Source organism: Coturnix japonica, chromosome 7 (genome assembly GCF_054131305.1).
Source record: "Coturnix japonica strain WE chromosome 7, WE-NBRP24, whole genome shotgun sequence".
NCBI lineage: Eukaryota > Metazoa > Chordata > Aves > Galliformes > Phasianidae > Coturnix > Coturnix japonica.
Window position 1 is genome coordinate 16198662 of NC_140669.1, and position 23259 is coordinate 16221920.

At 38.4% G+C, this 23259-nt stretch overlaps 1 protein-coding gene and 1 long non-coding RNA gene across 4 annotated transcripts in view; one reads left to right on the forward strand and one right to left on the reverse strand.

Moving 5' to 3' along the window:
- Positions 1–23241, reverse strand: part of LOC107316756 (uncharacterized) — a 32830-nt gene extending 9589 nt beyond the window's left edge. Inside the window, exon 1 of the long non-coding RNA XR_014947933.1 lies at positions 347–23241. This is a non-coding gene — a long non-coding RNA (uncharacterized LOC107316756). The remainder of the gene's footprint in view (positions 1–346) is intronic.
- The window catches only part of B3GALT1 (beta-1,3-galactosyltransferase 1), a 171132-nt gene that overhangs the window by 415 nt on the left and 147458 nt on the right, over positions 1–23259 (forward strand). The gene's annotated exons all lie outside the window — the stretch shown is intronic.

Genomic DNA, 23259 nt, shown 5'->3' on the forward strand with positions numbered 1-23259 from the left:
GCGGCGGGAAGTTCGGAGCGCCGTGCTTGGCGCTTGGCGGCGAGGGGGCGATGCTCGCCCGGCGGTCGCGCGGAGCTGTCACCGCCGCTTCGCTGCCGCGCCGGGAGGGCTGGGGGCGCCGCCGGGGTGCCGCCCTGCCGGCGGGTTGCGGCGGACAAGGAGCCGGGCCCCGCGGCGGTGCCACGCGGCCGTGAGCGGTGATAGAAGGAAGCCTGCGTGAGCTGCGGACCGCAACTGAGCGCTGCGGGCTCGGCCGCTCGGCGGGGCCGGGAGGCGGTCGCGACCGCACGCTGCGCCCTGAAGTTGCGAAGCGGGGAGGGAAAAGTTAAAGCAGCCGAAGCATCACCTTGGTGGCGGTGGGCGGTACGTGACCGCCGGCTGTGAAGGCAGACGGCTTCCGAAGACGAAGTCCCGTTGTCCGCGCACGCTGTTTCTCATTGTTCTTCAGCCTCCTTTACTCGTAGTGGTTGGAGGTGGTGCCGGAGGGCTTTGGAGAACTGCCAGATCTCGCAGACCGAGGAGGAAAAGAAAAAACCTTTAGATGCCCATCATGGTCGTTAACGTAAACACTCAGAATCTTGATTGTAAAGAATTGTGAGGGTGCTGCCAAACTATGCGGTGATGGACCCGATCCATCTGTCATGGAAGTAGAGAGGTTCTGACATCCATTCAGTAGTAAGCAGTGTCCAAAATTAACAGTTGAAGAGACAGCAGCTTCTGTTACGTCTTGGGTATTTTGTGTATGGAGGGCTTTGTAAGCATGAAACAGTTCCGTGTCTTTTGGAAACACCAAGAGCGTTTAATTCCAACTCTGATTCTTTTGAAGCTGTAAGCCACCCTCCGTGCTTTCTAGGAGCATATTGATTTGGTTCTCACCTTGTTGATCCATAGTGTTCTGCTTCCTTAATTCAGTTCTAAGGGGGCATTCCGTCACGTGATGCACAGCGTGCTGTCAGAAACTGACAAAATCATGCGATGGGTGGCACACATGGATAAATAACCAGAGTAACCAGAGTAACCGGTGGGAGCCCCATGGTTGCTTTGGAGAGCTGAAGCCTTGATTTACAGCTGCGTGGGAAGTACTAGAAAACAATTAGAGGTGTTGAATTTGTAAGTGATGCAGGTTAATGCTATTCTCTTCCAGCATACTTATCCAATAAATATCTCTATTGACAGAGCATAAATAGCTAATGAAATTTCAGTTTCCTGTGTGTCACCAGTTCTGGATAGATCCAGCAAAATGTCATATTGGCAAACCAGTTTTTCAGGAATACGGTTCAGTTATGTGAATCGATGTCTGTTGAGCACTTCAGGTTAATTTAGATGCCTAGGGCAGAGAGTGATCCTGATCCAAGTGGCCATGACGCAGTGTCTGAGATGCACTCGGCTGTGCCAGGCTGCCTCATAGCTCACCTGTGTTTTCCTTTCATGCCTTCTTTGGGAAGTAAAAGGCAAATTTGATGGTGAAGATGAGTGGAATTCTTGCAAGACTGAAAATACAGGCTGAAAATACCAACTTTCTTTTTTCATTCCCTTATGGGTGATAAACAAATCTAGAAATCCAGTCTGAATGGGTGATCTGCAGAAGCACCATCACACAAACAGTCTCTATTTGTGGTACTCATTTCTCTGGCATTGTTCTCAGGAGGATTATGCAAGCAGGAGAATGTCTGCTACTGAATTGGCTACACAGCCTTCTGCTGAACTATTTTCTTCATCATAGTTCTTCTGACCTTTTCCAGAAGATCAAAACGTTTCAGTTGTATGTTTTTGGAAGGGTGCTCGATGCACTGTTGATTTCTCCTTTGTTAATAAATAACGAAGGTTTTCTGGAGCATTTTATTAATTATTTACTTGTTAAAACCATTGATCAGCTATGGACTTACTGATAGCCATCACTGTTGTCACTGCATGGTGCACATACTTAGCTAAAGCTAGAGGAGAGCACACGAGTTGCAGAGACCATTAGGCTGCTCTTTGTAGCTTCATGGACACAGTGTACAGAACAGAAGGAGTCCATCTGTATGCTTTACAATTAGGACACTAACAAACAAAAAAAAACCACCCAAGTTAGATTTTCTAAGCAGCTTTTGTAGTAATAATTTTTACAGGAAGCATTTCCATATGCATTGTAATAAGAAATCTGGAACTGAAGCAGTCAGATAATCTTGTCACATCTGCAAGATTCAAAAAGGAGCATTTCAGTTTCCCCCTGTGTAGGCATGGGAAAGTGCTGCCTATTCAGCTGTGTAAATAAGGATGGATACGAAAATATTAGTAATGTAATTTACCACGAGTAGTAGGCAAATTATTTTGATGCAGCTAAGTGAAACAAGTGGCGTGTGTTTTCAGAAATACATATTTACATTTTGTTGAGCTACTGAAGAGTTGCGGAAGGATCATAGAAAAGATGAATGAATGATGCATCTCCTTCGAGTTGTATTAGATCACACAAACGGAACACTGATCTTTTTGGAAAAGCTAATGCTGTTTTTGAACTGCAGTTAAAATACTGACGCGCAGCTGCTCATACAGTCTCCAGCAAATGCAGTGACTGCACACACTGATGTATGGAAGCTCTGCAGAATTCAAGATAAGCAAAGCATAAAATGCCTCTGCATCCAAGTGTTCCCTTTGTCACTTGCAGGCTTCAGATGTTTCCAAATGGCGATAGTATCTGCTTCTGCCCAGCACCGCCATGGGCATATGTGGGAGTTCAAGACTGCTCTTTTTCTGCTCCCGTGTGGTCAGTGAACACTCTCCAATGAAGTTAACAAAGGATGTTCTTAAACACAATGTGGGAATTCAGCTCGTAGGGCTGAGGACATAGCTCTTCAGCAGAGAAACAGGGTAAGAGTGGAGATGGGCAGCCCTGTGACTGACTGATGCTCAGTCAGGCAGGAGCAAATTTCAGCAGAGCTGTGCAGACTGCAGATGTGTTGGTGGCTGAGATCAGCTTTCTAGAGTTCATCCAGGAGAAAGAAAATACGTGCAGTCCCAAAGCCTTGGGCCTGCATGTGGGTGGTACGAAGATGGAGGAGTATCAAGGTGTGATAATGAATGATCTTATATACAAGCACTCGTATTTCTACCTAAAATGTAAAATTGCTGGACATTTTGCACATGTAATGTGGAGCGGACACTATTTTTTAATGCTCCTACATTAAAATTTTTGTAGCTCTCAATATGACCTACCACATGACCTACCATTAGTAACATAAATATCTCTACTAGTTACTAATAGTTACCACCGCATATATGAACATATAATTTAACATATAATATGTATTTCTTAAATATGTGTAGTGATGCATGAAGTATACACTCTGTCCTTCCAGTGACCAACAAATTACCAAATACCGGAGAGGGAGCTAATGGGAAGGATGAAGGATACGTTATACAACTGAAATCATGTGAGGATTCTGTTGAGCTGTATTTATTTACTTCTGTGGAGTGGTGCCAGCATACCTTTTCCCTTTGCATAAGGTGTTCTATATTAACAGTGGTATCAAAATACTTCAGTTATGATGTGCCTCCAATTTCATGTAGAGAAAAAGAAGTATCTATAGGATATTTTCCATCTGTCTGCCACCCTTGGTTTTTTTTTAAGTCTTCCATCTGAATATCAGTCAATTTTAACTCTTATTACTTTTTGAGATTTGCTGTAGTAGAAATGTGGATGACTTATGTGCTTAACCTTGCCTCCCTTTGAGCTGCTCTGCAGATCTGCTGCTGGAGGAGCTGGTGTTTGTTTCTTTTGTCCCTCAGCAGGTGGCTACATTTTCATTGAAATAGCTGATCCTGCCGAGGAACAACATCTGTGGCTTTGTGGGAGTCACACTGGCTGAAATAATTCAAATATTTCCTCCTCAGCCTGACCCTTATTTTTACTTAAAGATATATTGCTTATTCATTGCTTAATATGGGATACTATATATTAGAACATATGGGGAAGGTCTTCTGTAACTTAGATCTGACCCATATCTTTCACAGCTGATAAGGAGCAGGAGCGTAGCCTTTGTGTGTGTGTGTGTGTGTTCTATCAAAGCTTGAAAGAAGGTGTAAAAAGAAAGATAAAAGGACAGAAGGAAAACTGTACTGGATCAGACCAGTGGGCTGTCAAACTCAAGGTTGTACCTCCAGCAGTGACACTGAGATGCTATTTAGGGACCATACACAAACTTAGTCACTAAATGTGTTCTGTTCCCTTGTACTTTCCCAGCATACTTGTATTATTAGGGATGGTGATGCTTATTGCTTTTAGGGCCTATTTACAAACTTGCAATCTAGTTTGCCTGATTGTTCAAACCTGTTAATGCATACTGCTTTTGCAACCCCCTTTGTTGGCAAGTTTCAGAAATTTACTAACTTTGTAAAGAAGCTCCTTAATCTCTCATAAACTGATCACTTGCTTTATTGTCAGATGTCCCTGAGTACTCAAGCACTGGAAGATTTAGGAAGCAGAAGTTTTATTTTAGTCACTTCTCTCATGATTTGAGTGATCAAATCTTATTTCAGCCTTATCTACAGCTGAAGAGCCTCTTCAGTTTCTTTTTCTAAGCAGACACCCATACTTTCTTTTTTTTTTTTTCCCTTCCTTTAACTTCTGGTCTGTCCAGAGAACAGAACTCCATCCAGTCTTTGAGACATAGGTGGGCCATGTTTGCACACGTCTTTGGTCCTGTTACTAGTGCTTTTTTGTGATGGTATATTAGCCCAATGATTATTGTTATTATTTTTTCTGGTTGCTGCTGCACATAAAACTGGCAATTCTGGGGAATAAGTCAATTATGATCTCTAGAGTTCTAGGAATTTTTAGTCATTGGTCAGCATCATGAATACATGATTTGGATTATTTTTTCATTGTACGCATTAGCTTATATTTATTCAGACTGAAGCTGATGTACCATCTTTTCGCCTACTGAGTTTTGAGAGGTACGGGATTTTTTTGCCTATAGCATGGCATTAGATCTGTGCTCTAAGGCTGTCATATTTTTCCCAATAGTATCGCTTCTTAAGAGAGTTTTCTTTCCACGTGTACGTCTGATGGCTGAGAGGAGTAAAAGTGTTATGGCAAATCAGCCATGGTGTTTGAAGATCTTAAAACTAGCTCATATGAAGCTTTGCCTTTTGGACGTGTTTCTTCATTTGTTTACATTTGATTTGTTTGGTTGTGGTTTTTGTTTGCTTGTTTGTTTTTAATGTCAGCAAACTTGAGCTGACAAAAAAAAAAAAAAAAGGTAAAAAGAAAACTTTGAAAGGTGCCATTCATAGCACTTAATCCAGCTGCTCTGAATGGTTTGATTCACACTGATTGCTGTTAATATTATGCTTAATTAAAACCAAATAATCTTTTAAAACTATCAGAGAGCAAAGTGATGTTTACTCAAAGAGCTTTAGTCCTTACTAAGCATCTCTATGGATTTACCACAGAACAGTCTTAACTCCTCTACTGTCTAACTAACCATCTTCCATTTGCATGCTGCATTCCATAGTAATATTCAAAATTATAAGCAAAGCTTCCATTCCCTCCCCCCCCCCCCCCCCAACCACGTGCACCCCTCTTCTGTTTTATTATAGGTCAGGCTGGAAGCCCACCATGTAGAAAAGATCTCTTCATATTCCTTGTTCAAATACAAGCTTCTCATTTGATATTCAGAACGTGGTACACAGAAGAACTGCTGCAGTGCAAATAGAATTGAGAGTGAGGTTTAAAGAAACATTAGAAAGATATTATTAGTGTGCTACGCTATTGCTTGGTATTACGTAGTAATAAAAGTGGTTTCACAGGAGTGACTCCAACTGCTATCTGTGATGATTCTGTCATCCCCTTCTCACACCAAGTAACCCCATCCCTCTGCTATGGCAGCCTTTATCAAACCATTTCAGTTTATTAATCTGGCAGAACTCAGCTCCTCCCAACAAATCCCCATGGTTTAAAAAACAAAACAGAACCAAAAACTACTTTCTGCTGGCTTCAGTGTGCTTCATGGCAGACCTTGTGAAGGATGAAGAAAGAAGGGAATAGTGTGATATGAGGTAAATGGAAAAAGAGAGCAAGGTGGTGACAGGCAGCTGTTAAACTGGCTTATGAATTTGTCAGATCACAGCCTGAAGTGCTGTTCTCTTCCTTGACTTACTACTGGTAGAGTACTTGGCAGAAGCATAGGAGAATTTTAATATTCAACCTATTGCTTTGTTAATTAAAATATTTAGCTTAAGGAATTATATTTTACATCCTTTAAAGGCCCCAGCTGTTCTCCTGTCCGTTGATGAGGTCATCTGCTGTGCAAATCTGGCTCTCTTGATTATGCTACCAGCTGTAGTTATTTTCAGCAGTGGAATTCCTTTTTCATTTTGTTTTCCTCCATAACAGACAAAATAGAAAGTAGCGTATTGCATACAAATATTTTAGATGTATTTCTACTATTTGAATTTAGTAAGGGGTGGTCTAAAGCCAGCTACCTGAGCTATTTATTGGCTCCTGATTGCTAGAGATTCTGCCAAACAAGATAAGGCAGTGTTTTGCCACAGAAAAGGGCTTTAGTGTATCACCTCTGTGTAGTATACCCCAAACTCTCCTAGTGGTGCTCCATGACAAATAGAGTGAGGCTGGCTTTGTGTACAGTAGCTGCAAAGTCATGGTCAGCTTCATATTAGCTGATACTGCTCAAGAGCAATATGCAGTGGTGAGTTCATGATAGTCTGCAAAAATGTCATCAGCAGATATAAGCACTCATCAGCACATTGTCTGCTCATTGGTTGGTTGTGTTGGTTTTTTTTTTTGAGTACTTACTGGAATGTAGTGGTAATTGATGAATCTTCTCAGTACATTTAGAAGCACACTGATAGAGCAGTGCCACTTATGCTGCTTATCTGCCTTCGACAGACTATCATCATAAAGTAGAACTTGCATTCCACTGGTCAATAATGAAAAATATCTTCTTGCATTAAGATGTATGTTTCTCTAAGATACTTCCCTAGAAGAAGTGAGCTTTCATGTGACTAGTGTGGTTCATGCCACTCAGATGCTCACATACTATATTAATAAAATAAACACAAAGCCTGGGGAAGCGTGTATTGGTTAATGTCACACACCTGAAGTCACCCAGCAATCATTTTTAGAACTCAAGAAAATTTGATATCCCAATAAAACTAAGAAACATACAGGTGCTTTTCTTAAAGCATGCCCCTCTTCTCTGTTTAGTCATTGAGCCAAGTTACTTGGCTTTCATTTCCTTGCTAGGTAGTGGTTTGAAGTGCTTGCCCTGCAGCAAGACAGGACATCAGCAAAGATGTACATCCTTGTGCCTGAGGATGTCCTGTATACTTGGTACAGCTGCCAGTGAAATAAAGACTGAGACCTGTTGCCTTCTTCTGCCATACAGTAATGAAAATTTAGGAGATGTTCTCTGTGAAGCAAAGCACTAATATTTCACGTATAACCAATATGGAAATGATTAAATTGCTTTACAAGGTGTGCAAGTAGCACAGAGCATTCCAAGCTAATACTGACTCTATCTGAGGATGTTTTGTGGTAATTAAGTATTGTAATAACCGTTACTTCCTCTAGAGAAGATCCTCAGCTAGGTCTCTCTGGAGTTATTCTTCAGACATGATTATTCTGCATAAATAACTTATGTAAAAAACAGTCACAGTAAACAGAGCCTTAACAATGAAACAACCATATTCAGAGTTAACAAACAGATAAAAAGTGAGCTAGTAGGTAGAAATTATAAAAATAAAAAGAGAAAAAAAAACAGGTTTAAAGATTGTTGATTTCTAGGCAAGTTCCATATTGAAGTGTCTATCCAAAGCCTACAGGACTAACTAATACAGTCTTTACAAAGTCAGTTAATTTCAGTTGACCAGGTTCTCAATCCTCTCCCACAAAAGTGCAAAGTAAGAATTAGCTGAGTTTCTATCAAAGTTTTCAGAAGTTAACACAACTTCAGTGCCTTTTGAACACAGCCTTGCAAAGAGGTACAGCTTCCCCTTCTCCAAACCCTGTCTTCTGTAGGCCCATCAGGATGCTTACTATCTACTAGTTCTTGCTTATGAGGTCTTAGCTTCTATAGAATGATATTATTGTCAGGAACATTTTACTCAGTATTTCTACCGTATTCTGGAAGTGCTAAGAGAAAATAATGAAAACTTATTTTGTGAGTTTGGGCTAGCAATTCAAGTTGCCAGAGTATCCAATCTTGAAATACAGATTTGATGTAACATTTAACACTTCAGAGAAGCTTCAAAGTGTCAGAGGAAAGGGAATTTTATATTCGTTTCTAGATCATTCAGCCAACTTTTCCTTAAAACAGTGCCTTCCAAACAAAACAGCAACAGTCACTTCTCTGAAAGCGTTCAAGAGTGGCATTCTTTTGTATTAATGAGTGCTTTGGATTTACATCCAATAGACAGTATTGATATTTGTGAAAGTAATGCAGAGACATGATAGCAAATATTAATATTTTTCTCAACCTATGTTAGAATCTTTATGCCTCTGTATAAGGGTTAAAACTGACAGCATTATCTTCATATTTAATTCTTAAAGATCTTTTTTTTTTTCCTCTACTGTACTCAGCTTTTTGAAGAAGTTGAACCTTCTTCCATTTCCAGGCTACTTATCTTTCTTTTACAAAAGCGTACAGTTGTAATTATTATACAGAGTGAAATAGATGGATAGCCAGAGGTTATATGGGAAAGACTCACCAACATTAAGGCTCACTTTAGAAATTCCACGCAAGAGCAATCTCCAGAAAGAGATGCTACCTTAGTGGTGGTCAACCCTTAAATGGGATCTAGGAGAGATAGAGTCGAGCTCCACCCCTTCCAGGAGCACAGCTGAATTACTTTCACCTGTGCTCATGCAGCTGATCTGTCACTTGCCTCAGATGGTTAATCAGAATTTCAGGCTGTGATTAACAGTTTCCCACACAAAAAGGTACTCAAGTTAGCATTTTTAGGAGAAAGGCAAAGAAAAAGTGACATGCTTATTTTTACAAGGATGGTTTGAAGGCAAAGCATTCTTAGGAAGCACATGCATACATGAGTTTATTTACTTAACTTTTTTTCATCTGAGTGTAAAATATTTTTCACTCTTTCCTCTCTTGATTAACCTGGATATTTATAGATCAGGGGACATGTCATATACATGTATCATACTTTGTGTACTGGTATGAGAACTGTTCTATATACAGAAGACATGAAAACAGGAGCTTTGTTCATGAAATGAGAATTTCACTGAACTGAAAATTGTGCTACTACTGATAAAACTTTGTGTCAAACTCACACAGTATTGTAGCAGCTATACCAGCTACAATGTACTCTCTCATAGACTGCAGTTTGAACTCTTAGTGCTTTGCTCAGTACAGAAGCAATGAATACCTGGAAATGCTTTTGTGTGTTCGCCTGATAGTTACTAAGTGACACTGAAGATGATTGCTTTGGTTCAGAAATTTGGCGTGTTGTTTAGCAGTTATCTAGCTAAGATGTATATCAGTGGCAATGACTTGACATAGAAAACATGTGTCTGCTTCACAGTCAATTGTCTCTGGGATTACATTCCAGAGCTGTGTTAAAACTGGGCCTAAGCTTATATGTGAACTTTATTTGCACTTATTTCAAGGTTAGTTTCCCTGAAGGATTGAAAGGAAGATACTTAAAGTGTAGTCACATGCAACTCATCCTTTACGTTGTTTGGTGTTTTTTTTTTTTTTTTTTTTTTTTTAGTATCAAAGAGGCTGTCGATCAAGATATGTGTTATTGTGCTTTCCTGATCTACGGAAAGGATAGATAGCAATCTCTAGAGCTCTGTAACAGTTGTTAAGATGGATAGAATTTCCTAAAGGGAGAGGGTAAATCTTCTCTGCTTTCACTGCTTGAATTGCTATTGTCCATGGCTAACAGGTGCTGGTTTCTCTTCTGTCCTAGAATTGCTGTCTCTGTAACCATCAGCGGGGCTGCATGCCAGTGGAAGATGATGTAGATCCTAAATTTTGTTAAGCCTTTACAGGACTTCCCCTCTGAACTGATGAAGCTGTGTACATGTGCTTATTTTTAGACCATTTGCAACTGAACCACATATGTTTCACAGCATGATAGGAGGCATATAGGAATGCTGCTTAGGAGTAACAAGCAGTGTTGAAAACCGGAGTGTCCTGGGTTATGTGCCTTTTTACACATTAATGTTGCAGAAGATGTTTTTGAAGGCTTGAAGCAGAGTTTTTCAGTTGAATTTGGTAATGGTGACAAGTTTGACATCTGTAAAACATGAACTCACCCTTTTATCCACAAAACAAACAGCACAAACAGCAGCAACTTAATCTCCTCTATGCCAATGTGTTCTGTTTATTTTATAACAAAGCATGAATACCTGGTGAGCAGACTTATTCACATGCTTTATTTTTTGCTTAGTTATTGTCTTCATTTAAAGTAATCGCATGTTTTTATTTGTGCATAAGTACAATTTTTTTTTAGGACTGTATTTTTAAATGCCAGTAACTGTGACAATAGTGGTGCTTTTCATTTTTTATGTGAATATGAAATGTGCTGTAAGCACATTTAAATGAACATGACTGCACTGAAAGTCTACTCCATGGGCAAAGGTACCCAAATGACTTCTGCACATGGAAGCAAGACAGTCACAATCACCTGGTATGATAGCTGCCCAACCAAGAAGACACATCTGTGTCTGAAGAGTGTAACACTTGAGTCATCTATCTTCTTATTGAACCCAGAGTCAATCCCATCTCTTTTAAGGATCTGGTCATTTTTATGTTGAAGTAGAAGACAGTATTTCTGGTATCCTGACTGCCTGTAAAATCTTAATCACAATTTCTTCAGTGTCCATAGCTTCCATGTATGCCAGTATTACGTAGAGACAGCAAGAGAGAAAATGCAGTATTTTGTATGAAATGATTTCTCTAATATTCCTTAAAATATTTGCTGGCTCAGTAGAAATAAACAGAATGGAACTGTAATAAAGAATATTTGCCTGTATTAATTCGAGTTTGTTTTAGAACATTGTTTGGTGAAAAGTCAGAAATTCACTTTAGATATAATTAATAGAAGATACCGTGATTTGGTAGGGTATCTCTATTTGGAGTTCAGATTAAATTATTTGTTCTGGTGTTCACTGATATTCAAGCCCCATGTGCGTGCAAGCGCACAAAAACTGGTACTGCAAGCATAACAACTAATAATGTACAGCCCTTTTCATGTATATAGCATCTTTTAGCTAGGGACTTGGTTTTTCACTCTGAAAGCATCTTTTATTTAAAAGTTGGAAACTAGTGCAGTTGTAGACAAATATAACATGGGTTTGTAATTTTTACTCCTTGAACATCTACTGTTTAATAGATTTCTGCTGTAGCATGAACTTGGTATAATTTTGTTTGGCAAGAAAATAATTTTCTTTTAAAGCTTAAGAGTTGTCTTGAAAAATTGTTACTCATGTTGTATATTCTTTATATATATTTACAGTGTCATAATCACATTTAAAAAGAAAAATTGAGGCCTTACTCAAAACAAACACAAAATGTAAATCACTGCAGATATGCATGTTTGGTCTACTTCTCATCAGCAAGAAGCTTGAAAGGTCAAGGAAAAAAGGATGACTTGACACGGCATTGCAGAGAACTGGTCTCTCTATCACATGTCCTTGGTTTTGAAGTGCTGTGGAATTCATCCACTAGGAAATATAGTTTGAAGAACGTATGACCAGTGCTAGCTATTCTTGTCTGCAGTGACTACCACCACATTAAGTATAACAGTTTAATAAAGTGAATAATAAAGTCATGGTACCTACTCTAAAGTAATCCATTCAATGATTCTATAATTATAACCAACCACTGAACTAGATCCATAGTCCAGAAATGCCTGTTTTGAAGCCAAATAGTCCAAATTGAAACTAACTGCATCCCCTGGCTCCATGTTTCCTTCTCAGCAGTTCCCTCATCACTTTTTTGGTAACAGTTCTTGTTCAGTGTTTGTCCCCGATTTAGCAATACGAGAATACTGAACTAGGTGACTCCAGCACAAATAACATCCACCTTTTAGGCTTGCCTGTGGGTGGGGAGGTTTCTGGCTGCTGCCACCCCCTTTGCCTTGACAGAATTCTCAAATTGCTTAAAGTCTGATGCAGTTTAGTGGGATGTTCTTTTCATGTTTGGAAGTGTAAGTTAGCTGCTATTACTCAGTTATACCTATTACTATATTTTCCGGCACATTACATGTATACAAAACTTGCAACAGCCATAATTCTTCCTATTTGCTACATGTGATGCAAGCTAGTATTTTTAAACAAAGAGTAGTAATTTCTGGCTTTCCCCGGAAGTTATTTAAAGCAATTTGAGTTAACATGGGATGCAATAGTCCACTTTAAAGCTGGTAGTCCTTTGGAAATATATGCAGTCCCATTCAGTTTGTAAATGGAGTCCCACCAAAAAGGAGTCTTTCTGATGTTCCACAAAATAAATCCTGTCACTCTTCCTAGCATGCTAGCGGTGTCATTTCATGTGTGGAATGGATTTCTAGCTTATGACAAGATTATATTTCTTGTATAAATGGTTAGTTTTTATTGAGAATATACTTCTTGTTTTGGCAGGGAAAAAAACCTTGGTGCTAAAATAACTGTGATAGCAGGTTTGCAGGAGAAAAACTTCAGTATCAGAACCCAAACTAGCAAAAGGCTAAAAATGCATCTTAGGGATCATTAGTCAGAGTAATTTGAGCTGACAGTAGCCAGGATTGTTTTATATAGGAAGTTCATAATATAGCAACTTGGTTTCTTGAGATTGGGAAAAAATACCTAAAGGGGTACATTTTTGCTGCAGTTGCTAGGGAGTTGCTTATGCTCTATTTGTGGGGTATAATGGGAGTCGTGTGAAATGCACTACACTGATAATTTGTCTCAAACTGGTTTGAACTGCATGTTATATTCACAGAGCACATTTCACTGTACAAGTGAAGATGATGAGATGGATGATGTTAGTAATGTTAGGTGACAGAGCCACTGTGGTATATGAGATACAGTACATGTGTCAGTAGGCTGTCAAGAGCATGACATGCCTAAATGATTTGTAGGTAGGGGCATGATTCTACCTATGTTGTTTGGGAGACAAGCATGCTGTCATTGGAATTCATTTTTGTTGAAGATGCTGCATTAACAGTTTTGTATTCTTAAAACTACAGATTAAATAACCATATTATTTCCTGTTTTCCTCATATAAAGCATTTCCAAAAATTATCCAAATATAATTACATACTTCCATTATAATATCATATTTAAAATTTCAAAAAAATATTTCCTTATTGAATCAAGACAATGATACTGTCTTGAAGTTGAAATTAATTGCTTTGCTCCTTTGAGCAGCAGTGAACATTTTTCTCCTATGCCGTATGCAGAGATCAAGTGTGTTTTCCTCAGCAATTACGGCATTTGTTCAAAGTGAATTAGAAAATCAAAAACATTAGGAGCTCTCTTTAATGAGATGATTAAAGAACCAGGCAAGCAGTGTGATATTCAAATGAAAATGAAAGGTATTTCTTAGCATTTTTAGACAGTGCAGAAATTCAGATAGGACACAAATTGTGCTGCATAGTTAAACTGCCACAAAGGTTTGCAGTGTCTCAGAATGTTGCTTGACACAATTGTGTTTGTAGTACTTGATCAGTTTTATCTTTCCAGGCTCAGCTGCCTCACCTTGAAGAATGCTTTCAGTAAGCAACCTTGCTGTAAGCTGCCTGAAATCATGATATTACAACAGCAATCTGAAACACACTAGGCCCAGCCTTCTCAGAACTTTGTGGGCAGATTTGTTGGGGTTTTCTTTCTCCCAAATAGATCTTCCCATAGTGAGGCAACATCTCAAATAGATTTTCAGAGCTCTGTTCCCTGTTCAGACTTTGTGTGGTGCCTTTCTTTGAATAGATTTGTTACACCATACAGAGAAACAATTGCTTAATTTAACAAATGTTCCAAATTTAATCAAAAGCAGGAGCCTTCTCTGGAACATTTTACCTTTTTCTCTTACTCTCATTTTTCTTAATTCATTTCTTTCTGACTTATATTAATGTGCTTTTATTATGGTCATTTACGATTCATTCAGTTATTTGGGTTTGCTGTTACAAATGAAACTTATAAAACCAGTCACTCCAAAAGGAGACGGGCCTCTTCATCATCTAAATCAAAATTCTGCTGATACTTTTCCTGAAGTCCAGCACTAGTTTATTAGCATTATTATGTGTGAAACTATTTAAAAAAATAAATTAATTAATAAATAAAATCTTGTCTAAAAACAATGCTTCCACTCTGTAAATGTAGGGTAAGGTATCAGATATTCCCAGACATCATACTCTATTTTTTCTCTATTTTTTTTTTAAATGAAATATTTTTTGTGCCTGCAAGGGAAGCTGTGGTGTTCAGGTAAACACATCATCACAAGGGGCTTTTATATCAGCTTGTAGTCAACTGATACTCTGCTCGAGTTAGTCCTAGTGGTTGAATTCAGAGAAGTCTGTTATAGCAACATAGTCTAAGTCCCAAGATAGCCATATACTACTGCAAATGGAACATCCGTCAGAGTCACATTTGATTTTGGAGCCATTCTCTAATTATTGATAGTATTATATGGGGTATTTACTATTATTGTATTCCATATATAGTTATAGAATATTACAGTATTTTACATATTGTTACATAAACTTAAAGAAACAGGGAAGTTTAATCTTCAAACAAGCTTTCTCTTTCCAAATCATACAGTTGTTTCCCTTACCCTTTGGAGTACCTTGGGGTGTGCTGAACTTGATTAGCATCTGCATGTCTGCAAAAGCTGAACTGTGGCTGGCCAGGAGATGGCAGGGGAGGGAGGTTCCCTATGTTCTTTGCAGCAGCAGGGGGCTAAAGTAGGGGGCTGCTTCAGGCAGATGGCACTGGAGCTGCTCAGGAATGTGTCCCAAGGCATTGTGCCTCTGGGGCAGTGCACATAGGGTACGCACTCAGTGATGCATTAAAGGGGTGGCCTTGCTGCACAGAAGTGATCTGGAAATAATGAACACTAGTGAATCCCCTTATTCTGCCATTGCATTATTAATTTCCACTGCAGTGCTTACCACAGTTGTTTTATAACTCATAATTTCAAATTTTTCATAACACAGATTTGTAATGGTTAGTGGGTTGGATCTGGAGATGTACAATGAAAGCTACTTTTGACAGAAGGTTCTCAGTGAATCACCCATGACCTGGTTATGAGCCACAGTAACTTGGCACGTAGCTGGCAAAGGGCCACTTTGATCAGTCTGTCCTCACTAGGCCGATGATCGCTGGGCCATAGCAGTGACTTGTTCTTTGCAGTTGTAGGAGGATGAGGAGGAGTTGGCCAAAGTTACACACAAACACTGAAGAATTTAAGCTGAGCTGTGTAAAAGCTGTGTAGTGCCAGCTTACCCAGGGAGTTACCACCTACTCATCTCTACTCCCATATTGGCTGCTCTTTTTAGAGATGGAAAAAAAAATGTTGCAGTGATGTTTTCAGTAAATGTGAACAGAGGATGACTGGTGATGGCCTTCCTTCAGCTTGTTGTATGTTTCATCAGTAACAGTTACTGTCTTCTCAATTTAATATTTGCTTTTAAAAGGAAAGTAAGAGAGCCCACTTCATAACCACATCTTTTTTTTACCCCCTGCAAATTCTGGAGATGCTGAACAGGGCTGAGCATCCCATCCTCTATATGGGCATGTTTATTTAGCATAGGATTGGTTTTGTTGTTGTTCTTTGGCTGCAAAGTAATTTTAAGGATGCTTGTGATCAACGCCCTTGATGATAAATGAGGCAGGTAAACAAAGAAGACAGAGCTCTTTTTTTGCTCTGTTGAAGTGTGGCACAGTAAGAATGATAGCGTCCATAAAACGGCACGGTCATTTGCACTTTCCTACTCTTTTGCTGCTGTGTTTGGTATTGTAAGATATGGGGCCAGGACAGAACACCAAAATTATTCATCCCAAGACCTGAATGAAAAGCAAAGGGCTTTTCGTTTAACTATTTTTTTAAAGAGACTGTGGTACAATACAGGGACCTTATAGGAGCTTTGTAGAGGGAATCCGTTCTACGCCTGAACCAGAAAAGTAAACAACACAGTTCTGCCTCGCTTTCCACGAAGAAGATTGGAACAGTAGGTTGATTAAAGTGGTGAGAGCTCTTGGGCAAAGTAAAGGTCTCTAAAGCTGTAAACTTGTCAAGTGTACTCAGCATGCTTTTTGTCCACATATCTGGCTGCAAACCTCCTACAAAATTTATGTGCCTGAATTTTTTTGGCCATATCGACAAGCAGACATTAGCCAGAGGTGTCTTTTTTGAAGAGGAGAACTGTACCAAATACAGTAGTCTTCAGGAATGCATTTAGAGTCATAGCTCACTTGAATTTTAAAAATAAATAAATGTGTATCTAATGAAGGTACACTTTTCTGACTGACAGCAGCAGTTAAATTTTGCATCGTTTTTTCACCAAAATCAGTGACCCTCCTGATACTTCTAATTTATGTTCTGAAACTCTGTTAATGCAGTGAACATTACTGTTCTGCCATTCTGTTTTTGTTCCACATCTGGTGACAGAAAAGACAGCTGTGATGTATGAGTACTGTACAGGAGTCCTTGGCCCTGCCTCCAGCCCTTCATCAGTTGAAGCGTAGAACTTTATGGGGGGCAGTTGGGCTTCTGACCCTTTGAAAAGGGCCTCTCTCTCTGACAGGGGGGTGTTATGTGTCATTCAAAAGCTGTTTCAAACGACAAGTTGAGAAACAGAGTTAACAGATGTGGAAAGCAGTTGCTTACAGACTATGGTCAGCAAGAAATAGGCTAAAGCAAGTTTCAGACAAGCAGAAAAAGGAAGAAATAAATAAACCGATGCAGCTGCTACTTGTGTGCTAGAAACCTCATCTAGAAGTAATTGTTTTGGAAAGCAAGCTGATGGAATTAATAGCTAGATTCCTTTGGAAATGTTTTTTTGGCAGTTGTTTCTTGTTTTAGACAAGAATTACCTTGCAGAAGCCATTGTTTTCTACCTCTGTGTTTAACTTGTGAATTGTATTAATGTAATTATTTTAATTAATTCCTGAACACTGGAGCACTTTGTTTAGCATGAACATCTTTATAGAGATAATCTGCAGTAGACACGTGGATAATGTCTAAATTATTCTGTACGATGGTAGGTATTCAAAGACTACACTGTGTCCAAACCGTTTCTTCCTGTAGAACATTAAGAGCCTAGTGGGCAGTAGCCCTCATGGTGATAAATACCATAGGAGGTAGAATAACACAGATGACAAATAAGAATGATCCTGTTTGAGACAGAGATGCCTTGCCTTATTTAAGAAAAAGTAAGTTTGTACGATTTTTATAATTTTCTTCTCCATACATTTGCCCTGCCCTATCAGTCTGCTTCCTCTAACTGCAGCCAGCTGGCAGGTGACACTGCAGTTTATCAACTACCATGAAGTAAAATGTTATGCTTCAGAAAAATTCAGTTCTCAAAGTCCATCCCTAATGATCAATAAAGCTTCTCCTCCAGCTAAAGCATTTCTAACGAACATTAAGTTTTTAAATGCAACATTTTTCCTCACCTTTCTTAAAAAGACAGATCTAAAGACTTGAGCTTAAGGAAAAAAACAAAAGCTACAGAGGATTTCAGATGAGAAATGATGAATCTGGTTGTAATTTCTGTAGCCATTAAACTGCCTTCTGCACTGGAGAAAATGAATAAATTCACCTAAAATTTTCAAGGATGCAAAGATGTATTACACAAGATCTTAGAAAGTAAAACCATGATTCAATTTTCAGTCTTGAACAGTTAGGCGTTTTGTCCTGTTATTTTTTTTCCTACTTCATCAAAGGTGCATTATGTTTCTTCTATCAGTCAGTACCCAGTTAGGATTTAGTTTGGAATATCAAACAGTGAAGAGTTTCCAAAATCCAAGTATATCTTCATTAATATTTACATCTTTCCCTTTAAGTACTATGATAGAAATTCCTTCAGGAGGTGGCGGGGAAGGAATCTAAGCAGAGTGGTCGTGGAGGCAAAGGGATCTACGTGTGTGAGGAATATCAAGTCTACCTTAGCTGCCAGACAGTGTACACATCTTCTCCACCGCCTCCCAGCACCTGCTCCTCTTGGTAAATATTTTTTTTAGTGGCTCCCTTTAGTTACACAAATATTTGTCTGAAGCAAATTGAAGCTAAATTCTGTTATCCTGTAGCAGAGGCGAATTTAATTGGTCTCTGGACAGTATAAACTTTTGAAGACTTTTCAAATGTTTGGGCTCTCTTTTAGATCATTACACTCTAGCTAACCTTTCTAATAAGAAGCACTTGTTTTTTCATCTAAGAAATTGAACGTGAATCACTGTTCCAAGCCGCAAATGATTACATAAACTTCCTTGCTGTTTGTTGTGTAAAATTAAACCTTCTGGAATTCTTTGTGATACCCTCTACTAGTGTCTAGTGATGTGCGTAGTCTACAGAGTTGGTGTCTTGGTCTCAAAATTAATAAAAAAATGTGTAATATAGGAAAGGGAGAGTGTATTTTGTTCATGATTATGGAAATAAAAATATGATTAAACTTGCTTTTCTTGTTTTTGTTTTTTTTGTTTTGTTTTGTTTTGTTTTTTAAACAGAGGTGTTTTTATTTTTCTGGATAGGAGTAATACTAATAGTCCTAGTACTTTAGAAGGTCATGGAGCATGTTGTCAATAGGAAATAATTATCACTCCCTGTTTTGATATACTGATCAAAAATAAGATGAAAAGAATCTGAAAGAAAATGCTGAAACTGAAATAACTCATCATTTTTGACTCAGAAATAATCTCAGAACTTTGTGTTAGAAATGAGCCTATTCACTAAATTTAAAAATTTGGAATAACATTTTTGCATTTTTGATACTTGGTGTTCTTCTCTCAGCATAGAAAATACAAGGAGGACACTTTATTCAGCATATTTGGGACTTCTCAATAACTAGAAATACATTGACACTTTTGTTTCTAAGTGGCATTAAGAAGAGGAACTCAAAATTCTGCCAAATGTTTGAAACAGGCTACTTGGGGATTTGCTTTGTCAGCTCTGTTTATGCAACAGAAGAAAAATAATTTTCATGAAAGGAAATGTAGAAATATAAGGAAGAACCTTAAAATCAAGAGGTCTTCCCCAGTTGTTTCTTCTTGTCTGGCAGTAGGGTTTGCTTATTTATACTGAATGATGGGCCATATATGGGCAATGGGAATAAAATACTGCTTTTTTATTTTTTTTGTGGTCCCATTCAGACAACCAGTTTCAGTGTGCTAAGAGAGCCCATCACTGGCCTTTTTAAACTATTCCTGCCTTACATAGTGACTCCTGTCCTCATGCATACATGCAAAGTACCAGTCTGTGTTCAACTGTTTGTATAAAACATCTGTTTTCATTTCAAAGCTGGTCTTGTCATTTCAACATTTAACTTTTGACTGCAACAGGTGTTTTTTATGGGAAAAGAACTCACTATTCGGGACAGTGTTCTGTCACCTCTGGAAAGGAGACCAGGTAACACCGTGGTGCATTTTGGTAAATTCAGGATGCCAAGTTTATCCCTCAGAAGCTAGATCAAGAAAAATACTAAAGATTCCCTTGGTCTTCAGCATTCCAAAAGAAGCAAACAAAAGAACTGCATTTCTCTGCACTGGCAGAAGGAAGAGCTACTAGAACCAGTTTTGAAAGGCTATGAAAAAAGTGAAACAGTTTTGCTTGACCACCTAGATAGTAAAATAAATACTGTAATATTTTAAAAAATAATCATAATTTTTTCACCAAATGATAACAATGTGTAAAGCAGCAAAATAAGGAAAGATGCATTGAGTATGTATAACCCCCATTACATTTGCTTTTTTCCATTGTAACTCCCATAAAAATGGAATAATTTACATGTTAATGACAGCAGAAAAATCAACCATTTGGAAACCATCAGCATTTTCTAACAAGATTTCTCGTCATGTCCCCAGCTGAGGGGGAGTCAATCCATGATGTGGCTCATTGATTTTTAGGAAATGTAAAATCTTTGTGGATAGAAGGCTCACCTTGTTGAGTTTGAAACTGTTCATGACTGAAAACCTTCCAACAGCAGCCTTCCTAACATCATTTATGGGTGAAACAGGGACAGTCAGCACCTGTTACATCCTCTTCCTCAGCACCCCCTAGGAGACTCACTGAGGTTCAGAGATGGAAATGCCAAGTTCAGCATTCAGCTACATACTTAATATGAGGTGTGAGAGTCCTGACCAAAGCCAGCACAAACAGTGGGGAAAAAAGTGGGAATCTGTAATAATGATGATAGGGATGGTATTGACAGTCTGACATGACAAATCCTTGTTCGCAGGGGGAATGACTTGCAGTTAGCAGATAAGGTCAGACAGAGGGTGTTTCTTACCAAGTCATCATTGCTTGCAAAAAATGTTGCTGGTTCACCCTGAGGCAGGTGGCTCTGTCATTCACACTAACTTCTGCTATTTTATCCTGATAGAAACCTGACCTTTCTATCCTTGAAGTTTGTATTCTATCTATACATGTGTCTTGGGCATTGTAGATAAAGAAAAGGAATGTGAACTTCCATTATCTAAACAAACATTTAAATACCAAAACAAAACAGCTAGAGCCTTAGTTTGTTCCATAAGGTATTTTAGTCAGTAAATATCCTATAATCCACTATTCTTGACTATGTTCATAGCCATTTTGCCAAGAAAAGGCCCACATTACTATCTCAAAGAAATGTATCATCCTCCAGTATTTATTTTTGGTTTTACTTTGTGCTATTCCTGAATCATTCCATCAGCAGCCTGCACAGAAGTGTGCAAGGATGTACGGAAGGCCACTGATCCCAAGGGAAAATCCAGGCTGTGTTACGCATGGTGGGGAAGATGACTTATTCTCCCATGCGCTCCCAAAGGATAATCCCTCTTAAAGAACCAATGAATGAGGTTCATGGATTTCTTGGTATAAATTTCTAACAGCGGTGTGAAGTTCTGATGCTCCTTTTCAGCCCTGAACTGACTAGCTAAAGAAGTAAGAAGTATGTTTTGAACTCTCTAAAATAACTTGAGGTGATCGACTCCAGCTCTGGAGCTAGATGTCATAACCTCCTTGAATAAGTAACAACCCAACTCTCTATATTAATATTGGAAAAGTGGCAGTATTACAATATTTTTCTTTTCCTAGAAGTATCAGTGAGCATGCAGAGGATACAGAGAGCTGGTGCAACTTCTTACTGTATCTTTATTTTACTAAAATCTTTTCCTTATTTACGATAACATAATGAAAGATTGAGCATCAAAGGAGAGCTTGCTTTCAGGGGTATGAGTAAGAAAAGAATGTATTTAACATGCCTCTTAAAAATAACTTCATATCCATTTGTTTTATGGGAACAAACTCAACTGTACAAGTTTAGCACATATTCAGTTTGTGTACTAATGTGGAAATTTGAGTCAAAGCATCTCTGCTGTATTTTTTCAAGCCTAGTTTGAATTAAATCTCAAGACTAAAAGTAGGAGGTAACAAGGAAGAAATCATCCCCTGGTTAAAAAAAAAAAAAGAAAAAAAGAGTTCACATATAATAACTGGATGGTACGTTGCAAAATGAAACACAAGCAAAGCTCAGTGCTGTTTCTCCTGGTACTCAACCCTTAGTTGTGTCATAACTCTTACAGTGCTGCATTAAAATGCATTCATTTTCAGTTTTCATTGTCCTTCTATTTTACTTTCTGCTTCTACTTTTATTTGTTGTTATTGTTTCTTCTTATCTCATTGACTTCCATGAGGCTTTGATGAATTTTCATGGGAAAGACAGCATATATTCAAACTCTTAATCTTTTGAATTAGGAATTGCTAGGAAGAATGGGGCAAATAGCTTGAAATGAAATCACTAAGCTAGTTCCTTCATGTTAGGGTTAAATTTTGCAAAACAAAAATGAAAATACGGGGAAATAGAAGTGCAAAAGGAAAATCAAATTATTTCGCTTTTCAAGCTTTATTTATTTATTTTTCATTCTTAGTGGAGAAACAGCACCTTCCCTTTAATAATTATGAATAAATAACAATAAGAATGACACTGAGATTGAATGCTAAAGGAGGCTGGAGCCAGAGGTTGCCAACTGGAGAAAATGAATGTGTGTGTATGCAGAGACAGAAACGAAATAGGAGAGGGTGGCAAGAGATCATTAAAAGATTGATTGAAAGCCAATGCCTAGAAAGTAGAATTAAGAATAACTCAGCAAAGAGGCTGAGGAGAAAACCTGGAGGGGTGAGACTGCAGTGCTGGCAAGTGGAGGTGCTGGGCTGTCCTGAGGCAGAATGCTACTGTTCTGCAGGCAGAACTGTTGACTGATGAGAAAACAGCAGTGAGACCCAAGAAGAAACAAAGTGGAGAGCCTGAAAAGCAGACTTCTGAGTCTCCCTATCACTCTGCAATCAACAAAAATCTAAATCAGCTAACATAGAACTTGTTTTTGTGCAATACCCTCGCTGTCTTTTACAAACTCTTCTGTGTTTTCTATCCATAGTTACTTTCAATAGAGCATTGAGATGGAAGTGTGTCTGGGTCAGAGAAACATTGTTAACTTCTTGCAAATGTGATGAACCTCAGTTGTGCCTATTTTTGCTGAAGAGGACCAAAATCAGATCTGCAAGCTGAGTCATTATTGCCACTTACCTATCCATATACATACTCCTAAAGAGAAATAATTTGAAATGGCCACTGAAACCTTTCAATTGCTTTCCTTGTACCACAGTGTGAAAATGCAGTTTATCATTTCACTGGACAAAGCTACATTCTGGTGTCTGCCATATCTGCATAGTTAATGGTTCAGCCTGGCTGATTTTAGCTGTGTTATCATACTCCTTTCATTTTATTTGCCAGTTGATTTACTCTCTTCACAAAACTAATGAACTAGGATGTTACTGGGCTTATATCTCTTTATTTACCATTAAACAATAGCTTCTGTTTTGACTATTTGCTAGTCACTATTTTCATGCAGTATTAATTGCACGCTTTCTTTCAGCTAAAAAATTAAAGATTATTTTTTATTTCCTCTACAGTGCTGAAAAACTTTCAGTGTTTTCATTGTTTTAAAAGGTCTTTGGCTGTTTTTTTTTTTTAGCCCTTCTCAAAATTACTAGTATTCAAATACAGTTTGGCTGCTTCTCATTGGAGAACATAATTTGATATTAATAAAGTTATAAGCTTTTTTTT